We start from the raw sequence: 9,103 nt of genomic DNA, 5'->3' as shown, positions 1-9,103 counted from the left end.
AGTGGGTTGGATAATCTTAGTAAAATGAACAAAAATTATTTATTCTAAGTTCTTAATTCTGACAAATTGACCATGTATTTTTTCAATTGAACAATATACACGAGCTTTATTTTGTATGTTTGATAAAGTTGTATAAGTTTTATAAAGTTAAAAATGACAATTCTGTTACACTTTTTTACGTAACAATTCACGTCATTGATAAAAAAGTAGATTTTTATTATAATTTTTTAAAGTATATTTATATACAACAAAGCAGTAAACCTTTTTTCATGATGTAAACTACAATGAAAATTCCAAACAACCAGATGAAACACACTACAGATAATATTGTGGGCAATACCCTGTTCAGAATCAAATCAAATATATCTGCTGTGACGTCCTCAGATGCTTCATGTGATGACATCATTTCATTTGACGTTGTCACATTGTTTTGCAACATTTTAAATTTTATTTATTGAAAAACTGTGTTTACTTTTGTTAAAAGTTTTGTAATTAAAAAAATAGCTTTAAGTATTTGTTTTATTTTACTTTACTTAAATTGTATACACAATTTAATTTTATGTAATATGTATGTAAAATGTAAATATTAATAAAAGTTAGAAGTTTTTTTAAATATTGATAATAGCTACGATCTGTTTAGTTTTAGGTTAATTTTGATAACTAATTTAATTTAAAGAAATATATCCATTTTATTATTTATTATGAAAACTAAAAAAAAATGTTTAACTTACATACAGCCTTAACGTCTTGAAGTATATCACTTAAGATGCTAAGTTATTACCAGTTCCGTTTTTAGAAAAACTTTTTAAATCCTCATTATTGTATAAGTTGAAATTTGTTTTTAAACACATCAAATTTCACATAATTTATCATATAAAGTTCAGAAACTTTATACTTCGTACACACTAAAAAATAAAAAAAAATAAATAAAAAGTAGGTAAGGTCTTAATGTGTATAAAGATGTTTTTCATATATCATAGAAACTGTTTACTCTTACATTAATGTAAAACATAGAGTAATGCACTGTTATAAACTTTGGCCTTTATTATTTTAATATTTTTATTTCGCCGGATTCAATATCGATTGGATTTATAAATTTAGAAGTAAAAATGTTTTATCTAACCAGCTCGAATTTATTTTTGAATTTAATAATGAACAGAGTTTGTAAATTCTAAAAACAAGTAGGATTTTTTACTCTGATAATATACGTTTTATTAAACAACAAATTGTCAATTTTAATCTTTATTTCCTAAAATACTTACTTCAAAAGCAAATGTACAAACAACGGATTTGGTATTTTTATAATCATATGTTTTGTCTTGAGCTTGTTTTATAAAATTTAAAAAGATTAAATTGTATAAATAATTGGCTTAATGAAAAAAAAATGCTCTGTTCATAAAATTAAAATTTTCTTCGCTCATTAATTTTAAATGTGCATTCGTTTTAAGTTGTCTTGAGTGTTTAAATGAATATTTAATATGATTAATACGATTATCAAATGAAACACACTACGAAATTCGACTTAAATATTTTTTAAGTAGCAATTATATTTCCTATTTTTGAAACGTTAACAGTTGTATGTGATTCAACATAATGGAGAAATTTGTCTTATTCATATAGAATATTAATAAAAATAAGGCTTACGTTTGTAGTAAAATAGACTAATAATCATAAACAAGCTAAAAAGTTAATATAATTATTGTTAAAAAATTTCATATAAAGGAAAAAAAAACTTGTAAATTCAGTGATTGGATCTTCGATGTTTCTTAAACACCAACATTTTAGTGAAAATCCAAAGATTGTTAAATATTATACTTTTATCACATGTTTTAAAAGATTTGAAATCATATATAAAATTTCAAAAATTTTAAAACTTTACCTAAAAGCTAAAAAAAAACTACATACCTTAAATAAAATTTAAAATTTACAAATAAATTTAAATAAACTTCAAAAATATAAATTTAGTTATGTTTTTAAAAAACAAAAGTTGGTACTTTTGTTAAGCTTGCATTGTTACAAAAAAAAAGGAAAATTATTTACAAAACCAAAGTGTTTTGCACCACTATATAAATATAGTTTGATATTAGTATAAAGTATTATAACATTTAAAAGTTTCTTTTGTCCTTAAAGCCGTACAAAACAACACAATTATGACTAAAAACATACTTGTTATTTAAGTTTTCAAAACCTAAGAGACTGAAATGTTCTTTTTGTCTTTTTATACTATAACACAACAAAACTCATGTAATACATTTTTTAAACGAAGTAAATTTTGTTTCTTGAATATTTTACAAAAAACAGCCGTTACAATAACTTTTTTTGTACAAAATAATTAGAAAACCTGAAACTATTGCTTTGAAAAAAGATGCACTACCATAATAAAAATATTTTATAAAACACTAAACTACATACAAATATGTTTTTTGCCTTTTTCTTTTTTACTTCATTTTATCCTTAGTCGTTCGAAATGTGCCTTGCATTATCATCTATTATGCACGTTAGTTATTTAATAACATTTTAGTAATAAATTGTATTTAGATTTTAATAAAACAGATAAAAATAAAACAGATAAAACAGATGCACTACAAATTATTTAGTAATTTTTTTTTGAATAAAGCTTTACGAACTATTTTTATTTATTTATGTACTTTAACGATAAATTAAAAGAAAAAAGCGTAAAACGAGTATTAATATTATTTTACCACATTAAAGTAAAGTATTTAGCGACTGGTATTTACATATAAAACAATTCAAAAATCTAGTTATTATATTACATAAACATGACAAAATTTAATCACCGTTACGATTTGAAAGCTTGAGTTATCAAGGTTCAAATAAAAAATATAAAATACAGTTTATATTTCAAAACAACTGTAATTTTATTAAATATAATAAAAATCATTTAAAACAAAAATTAAATAAGAAAATTTTATGCTTCAACCTTAATCTATGGTTTTGTTTTTTAGAAGTTAGATTTAAAAAATAAATTCACAAACTGATTACCTATAATACTTTTCATTGGTTTTAATGCTTTAATTATGTTTTTATGTTATTAAACGTAAAAACAATTTGAATAATAATTCAAATTCTTCAGGTTTATGATAAATTCAGGAAGTATGTTTTTTTCTCCATATATACATAGTATTTGTAAAACGTTTGCAAACGTTTCCTAAACTTAAATTATTTTAAATTATTTTATTTTGCGGTGTTTTTTTTATACGAGTAATTGACATACAATGTCGTCAATAGGTGTTAAGTAATAACTTATTTATCAAATACATGAAATTTGTAAATACTAAACTCTTTGTTTACTAATTACAGCTGCAGAAACCAACTCTTACTGAAAACAAACATAAAATTAATTGTTGTTTTCAAATTTTATTTCTTGTAAATTTGTTCTTAAAAGCTGTAGAATAATTCTTTTTTAATAAAAGATCAATATTTCACTTTGCTAAATTTTCTCGTTTTTTCAAGCAGCAATCAATAGTTTAAAACAATAGTTCTTACTTAATTAATTTAAATCCTTTTTTAATATTAATAATAAAGTAATAATAAATATTTTTGATAATAATAATAAATAATTGTATAAATCATGTGCTTTTCGTTTTATAACTGTTTATAGTAAATAAAAACTTTACTAGAGGATTTATACTTTTTTTTAATTTTATCTTGTTTTTATAAATATTACAAATAAAATTTCACATAAAAAAAGTATTAAATTAATACAATCACTTCGTTTTGTTATAATATTTTTACTCTTTGTTTTACAAGACAATATCTAAGAAACTTTCCAACAGCAGTAGAAAAATACTTGAAATTTTTTTATATCTTGAATAGGTAGAAAATCTAGTAGTTAATTTCATTTTATTTATTGTTAGTGGTATAAAAAACAAAAACTAGTGGTAAGGATACTTTAGTTTTGAAGCCACAAATCGTTGCGTACGTATATTAAAACTAGGAATACTTGCATTTTAAAATAAAATTTTCTGATATGTATTGTTTTTAAGTGTTAGAAAATCATAATTAGAGTAAATTTTAAAACAATTGTAAGGTAGTTAATTATTATATTTATTCTATACTTTGATTTTTTATAATTTGTTAAACATTTTGCTATCATGTATTATAAGCCTTTTTTTTTAACAAAATGTTTAAGTTATAAAAAAATTAAAAGTTCAAAAAAGTTCGGTTTTTTTTTTCAAACTAAAAATGTGATATAACTGATAAAAAAGTGTCAATACTTTCTGACAATAAGTGAGTTTTGTATGTCAAAGTTATATAAATAGAAGCTTAATGCTTTTAAATCTTGTTTTTTTTCCTAGTTTTTAGAATATATTGCTAAAGTGTTTAGTTGTAAAACATTGTTTTTATTTTTTGAAACTGTATAATAGTGTATTTATAGACAATAAAAAAGGTTAAATATGCAATAATTTAACAATTTTAAACTCGTTTAAAGAAGTGTTTTAGTCATAAGCTTCTATATTCAGCTTATTTCTTGAATTTTATTGAATTTTAAACAAATTCTGTTGATCAATAATGTTATTTTTTTCTAATTGTTTAAGCAACCATGTACTGTAGTCAATTGTATCAATTATAAATTAATTATCTTGATGTGCCTTAAAATAAATGATTAATAAATAATGTTTTCTAAATTGTCAAGCGTCTTGAAGTATTATTAAAACTATATTTTTTACATGCATTTTGAATTAGTTGGTGTTCACTGTACTTTTATTTTTTATGTAAAATATTTGTTAAGCAGGTTTAATAAAAAAATTTACTTTGATTATTCTTCAATTTAGTTTAGAAGTAAAATACATAACATTTTAATTTTGAATTTTAGAATTTCTGTAAGAAATAACATCTTAATTAAGAACTAATTACCTTATTCTAAGTTGTACGTACATATAAACATTTAGCTGAAAAAGGTTTTGAAATTTTAAAAAGCCAAAAACAAATTTAAAACAAATTTAATATAAATAACAATTTAATTTATACTAAATTTATTTATATCAACTTACAGCACGTTCTAAAAATGCTTTTCTTGTTTAAGTTGAAAAATAAAACTAGAGTGCTGTAGTTTTTTCTTAAACCACACGATTTTATTCAAATTTAAAACAAAATGTTTATGTATGTGAGTTTTTTTTTTATTTTTTATATTACCTCCTTTTTTTTGAAACTATGATTTCTGGATTTTAGCTGTTATTTTTTTCAATAAACTTTGTTTTTTTATTTTAAGATTTTAAAATAGATGCTAAACAGGTAATTTAGTAACAAATTTTGTAATTTGTTCATTTAACTAAAATCGTAAAAATTATAAGCTAAATTAAACAAAGAAGATTGTTTAATTATAAGAGTTTTAGCAAAATTATTTCGTATAATCAAAAAAACTGTTTATTTTATTTAACTAATGGAATAATAACATTAATTAAAATATCGAAAGATGTAATAAAAATTGTTAAAATCGATTATTTGTTTAATAAAAAAGTCAACTCAATTTCAACCTAAATTTCAAGCAGTTATTACTTTTAGGTAAAATTAGTCTGGAACACGAAGTTTACGTGTGATAGTTAAGCGCCGTTAAATACAAAACATGATAATTAAAATCTACAATCTTACAGAACTTAAAAAGTAGGTAAGCTTTAGTAATGTAAATGTTAGAAAATAATTTTTATAATATTTAACTTCTTTAGCTTTACTTAACTCTCCGAAAGTTTAAATAAAGTTATTTAGACAATACTATGTATGAATATAATTGTTTTGATTTTATTAAGATTTTTTTCTCTTAAAATTTTGCTCTAAGTATTAACAAATAAGTAAGCTCCATTTATATAAAATCAATAATGCGAGATTGACAGATTAAATTATGCGTTTCCGTATGAAAGGTTGACGGTTTAATTTTAAAACCAATTTGTTTCATTTGTTCACCACATCTAAACAAGCTAAACTTATATCGAAATTACAAACATACAACTTTTCAACAATAAATTGCGTTTTATTAGCGACAAAAAATAAAATGTTTCAAATAATAAAAAACGAAAAGCTAAACTAAACGGTTTAAAGCAGTAAATATGTTAACAAATGGGTAAATAAAAATAAATAAGTAAAACAGCTATGTTTAACTTTAATAAAAAACTTAAAATATTTTTTTAGTTAAAGTTCTATTTTTTTACTAACAAAGTTCTGTGTTTTTTATATTCGGTTTTATATAAGCGTTAATAATGAAGTAATTAAAATCTTTCACTTTAAATAGATAAATACTCATTAAAATTATTATGAAAACATTTATACCTGGTAATTGTTTTTTAAGTTGCTTATAATTTACTGATACAGGATTGTAAATGCGACCAATATTTTTTTAGTAAAATTTTCAAACATATTTCAGAATTTAGATTTTTACGTTAAGTATTTACTTCCAATTTTTTTTTGTGCTAAATACTTCTTTAGATCTACTTCGTCTCTATAAATGACGTTTTAAATTGTAAGTAAAACCAATTTAATATCTATAATTGATTTAAAAAAAGGTTTTTGAAATCCGATGTCAAAATTAAAATAAGGTATATGTATCAGGAGAATGGGTAAAAGTTGCACGAGGCTAATTAATTGCACGAAAGAACTAAATTGTACAAAGACAATTTTGGACAAATTACAATTTTGCACATAGAGTAATTTTTGCTCTAAAGTAAAAAAAATTAAACAGAAAAATAATAAATAATTAAAAAATTAAAAGATAAATTAATAAAAAAAATAAAATAAAGTAACTGACCCTGGTAAGGGTTAGGGGCAAAAGTGATAGTAAAAATAAAAAAAAGAAAATTACTAATAAAATTTATCATAAATAAAAAGTAAAATATATAATTAACAATAAATTAACTATAAAGAAAAAAAAGCTACTGACTGGGGGTAAGGGTTAGGGGTTACAATTAAGGTAAAAAAAAAATTTTTTTATTTAAATTAATAAAAAAGTTATAAAGTAGAAATAAAAGTTCAATCTGTGCAAAAGTGTCTTCGTGCAAAATTGTCTGCTCGTGCAGTTTTGTCATCGTGCAATTTAGTCCATTCGTGCAATTTTATCTTCATGCAAAAGTATCTTCGTGTAACTTTGTGCCCTCTTGGAATTTTGTCCCCTCGTTAAATTGTGTCCCCTTGTGCAATTTTGTCCCTTCGTTGAATTGTGTCCCCTCGTGCAATTTTGTACGCTCGTGCAAATTTGGCAGCTGTCCATGTACTATGATAGAAATTAGGGTTATCATTTGTTTTTGTAAACAAACGAATTAATTTTTACTCATGTGCTTAACTAAACAAAATTATAACGTTACTTTAAAAAATTTAGTGATGTTATTAGTTTCGACGTGAGAATAAAAGGTAACAAAAAATTTGACATTTTTACTTATAAAGATGTTATTTAACTATTATAAGTAAGGGTTAGACACTTTTCTATATAACATAACTAAAACTAACAAATATCACTGTTACTAGTTTATAGAAAAAACAGTATTTTCAAAAATTACTTATTTAAAATCTATAAAGTAAAATTTTCTCTAAAATCGTTTAACAGTTGTTTAATTAACGTTTTAGTTAAGCATTAAAAATTGCTTTGCTTAAAAAATTAACTCTGTTTATACTTGTTATAAGAACACATTAGCTTTTATTCTTGTAAACGTACAAATAATTATATTAAAAAATTTAATCCAACACAGGCAAGTTTTATAAAACTACTTGTTTTATCTTAAAAAAAAATTATAAAAAACATAAAGAAAATAAATAAATTTATATTAATTTGTAGTTTTACGATATTAGAATAAAATCAATAAAAAGTCGAATAATCAAGATATTAAAAAACTTAAAATTTAAAAAAACAAACAAACAAACAAGGTTTAATGTACCTAGTTTTAATTACTAAAACACTGAAATTAAAAGGTAATAAAACTTCATTGTTTAAAAATTTTTGGATAAATTGTAAACAACAACTAGCTCTTCAAATTTTTGATGCTTAGTTTAAAACATAGAACTATAAGTATTGATCATAACAGTTATAAAAAATATATAGATATTTTTCAAAATAAGCCGCTACTTGCAAATTTTGTTTTCTTATTATTGGTATATTTATGAAGCTTAAACATTTACATAAATTTATAGGTTGCGTAAAGTACAGTCTAAAAATGAAATTAATATTATACTAAATTATGAAACAAACCAATGAATTTGTTTTGTTTATACAGAAATATAAGAATACATTAATAAAATTTCTTAAATGAACCTTTTCTGAAATTTTAAGGTAAATTTAATTATGAGAATTAGTTTTAGTACATTTTCAACCAAATTCATCGGCAAATTATCGTTTTAAAGCGTTTTAATACTGATTATTTCTGTGCGTCTCAGTACAAAATTTAGAATCTTTTTAATTTAATTTTGCAGATCTTAAATAATTAAAATTGACTTTTTAATTTATTTGTTAGGTTTAGTCGTTGAGGTAATTGAAATACAACACACAACAGCAAACATCTAATGAAACATTAAACCCCTAAGTTTTATACGCCGTTATATATGAATAGTTTTGTTTAAACCACAATTTTTTTAAACTTATACTTTATGATTGACTTCTTGTATTTAAAAATTAGAAATGAGAGTACATCTTTATAAAAAGAAATGATATCAATTATTTTTTATGTCAAGTCTATTTTTGTTTGTTGTTTATTATAATTTTGTTATAATTCTTTACTTTAAGTTCAAAAAGTAGAACTTATTAATTTGATAAAACACAAAACGGTAAAACTTAAAAAACTTTAAATAAAACGTTTTTAGCTTAACGTTTAAGCAAGTTATAACATCCTAAAAGCAATATTATTATTAAAAAAATAAAAAAACTTGTAAGCATTATTTAAAAAACTTTTTTTAACAACTTTGTAAAAAGCACAATTTACTAAAACCTTTGTGAAACTTTCTAAGACAAATAATTATACAATTTTAAATGATTGTCAGTTTAAAACTAATGATTAAGCTAAATTAAGGTTACTGAAATTTCTAAAATAAACAATGTATTTTTTGATAGAAATAATTACAAATTTTTATTATTAAAAATATTGTTTATTCACAGAATAAAAAGTTT

This window comes from Thalia democratica, unplaced genomic scaffold, assembly GCF_965202585.1.
Source record: "Thalia democratica unplaced genomic scaffold, ktThaDemo2.hap1.1 HAP1_SCAFFOLD_787, whole genome shotgun sequence".
NCBI classification, from domain to species: domain Eukaryota; kingdom Metazoa; phylum Chordata; class Thaliacea; order Salpida; family Salpidae; genus Thalia; species Thalia democratica.
The sequence above is the reverse complement of the archived record's forward strand: the minus strand, read 5'-3'. Positions refer to the sequence as shown.